Source organism: Myotis nattereri (genome assembly GCF_964212035.1).
Source record: "Myotis nattereri genome assembly, chromosome: 5".
Lineage (NCBI taxonomy): Eukaryota > Metazoa > Chordata > Mammalia > Chiroptera > Vespertilionidae > Myotis > Myotis nattereri.
In genome coordinates this window covers 107,018,201-107,020,246 of record NC_138080.1, presented here as the reverse complement: position 1 = coordinate 107,020,246, position 2,046 = coordinate 107,018,201, and positions in this window count along the sequence as shown.

Here is a 2,046-nt window from a genome sequence, read left to right as displayed (position 1 = left end):
TGGACTATCGTTCAGCCATTAAAGGGAAGGAAAGCCGGTCACAGGCCACACAGAGGAGCCTTGGGGCCCGGGGGGGAGGCAGCTGACACCAGGGCTTCCCGTGGCTTCTCAGGCAGCAGAGGCCTCGGCCGAGGAAGGAGAGGAGGGGAGCGGCAGATGCTTCCTTTTGTGGGCGCCTCAGCAGGGTGGGGTCCCCGGTTCCCGTGAGGCAGGTCATGGCCGGGACAGAGGCAGGCCCGGGCACCTTTCGCATTCGGCAGAGCACTCCAGGGGGGCGGAGTCTGGAGGGAACAGGACTAGAGGGGTCCCCATGGCAGCCCCCCGGGACCTGCAGAAGGCTGTGGTGCCAGGGCCTTCCCTATTCCAAATCCGGGGAGAACGTGTCTCTTCAGTTTTTAGGCCACTAAGCGCGTGCTCATTGGCTGTGGCAGCCCCAGCAAACGTCACGATACCTCTCCATTTTACAGGTGAGGGAACCGGAGGTCACACGCCACTAATTCAGAGTCAGGATTTTTTTTAAATATCGTTTTCTTGATTTCAGAGAGGGAGGGAGAGATAGAAACATCAATGGTGAAAGAGAATCATCCATCGGCTGCCTCCTGCACTGCCACCCGGGCATGTGCCCTGACCGGGAATCAAACCGTGATCTCCTGGTTCACAGGTCGACGCTCAGCCACGGAGCCACGCCGGCCGGACAAGGGTCAGGGTCTGAATATGCAGTTTCAGCTTCCAGGCTCAGGCTGCGGTCTGCTGTCCCGCCTCGGGAGGAAGGCCCAGCCTCTCTAGGACAGAGGACGGTGTACGCTGTGCCCCGCGTCTGCCTCAGGCGGGTTTTCTAGAAAATAGACCCCAAGACAAGACTCGAGGGCTGATGCCTGACTGTGCCCTCCCAGGGGGTGAGCGTGAGGATGGGGGAGACCTAAACGGGCAGACATGCTCCCGGGCTTGTCGCTGCCTCACCTGCGGAGGTGTCCCAGGGCCCTCGGCCGGGGGTGCTGCCGACAGGATGGATAGATTGTCTGGGAGCCGTCTTTCAGGAGGAGGAAAGGGGAAGGTTGTATCCTCCGGCTGCATCCCATCTTCTACCTCCTCTGGCCAGAGTTGTTGCCGGGGGAGTAAACCCTCCCCGCCTGGTTCCTTTAGGCGACTGCGGGGAAGCCGAGGCCACGCGTTCACCTGCGGGAGGTCAGGACGATGCACGGAGAGGCAGATGCTGACACTACACGGAGCAGGGAGATGCCCCAGTGTCCCATGGGTGACCCCCCCCCCCGTCCCCCAACAGATGGCAATACCTGCGAGGCTATAGGGGGGCTGGAGGAGCTGCTCCCTGAGCCCAGCCAGCCCCGGGACAAGAGGGACCACGGGACAGCTGCTGGGGCAGTCTGTTCTGTGGGAATGAGTGAGCAAAGCAGCCGTGACTCACGCTCTGCTTCCCTCGGGGCTGAAATCTGCAAAAAAATCCCATGTAAAATGTCAGCGGTGTGTGAGCGCCCACCCCATTGAGGCGCGGGGGTAGGAGGCGCCCGCTTCCAACCGCCGCCCCCCTGTGCCTTCCGAGGTATTTGCAGCTGACAGTGTGGCCTGTTGGAGGCAGCAGGGCCGAGGATACTGCGAGATTGGGGGCCGCGGTGTGACCCGGTAGCTGGCCCTTCTGATGAGGGTGTGCGGGGACACTGGGCTGGGGCAGAACAGCAGTGAACCTTCTCCGAGGAGAAGAAAGCGTTAGGCAGGCCACTGAGCCCCGTCACCTGGGCTCACGCCCTCTTGGGGCCACAAGGCGGGGCCCAGAGCCCATGCCCAGTAGAAGGGGAAGGGCGCAGGCAGGGACAGTGCTCCCACCCTCACCAAGAGGAGGTGCTCCCTCCAGGCCAAACAGCGTCTGCTCCCAGGAAAGTCGCCAGGGGCCCTGCAGCGCCTCTAGCAGAGAGGCCCAGAGGGCACACAGTCCTGCCCAGGGGTGCCCAGCAGGGCAGCGGCATGGTCAGGCCTGCTCCTCAGTCCTGGTCCCCATCCCGGGCTCCTCCTGCACCCTACCATCCCTGCTGA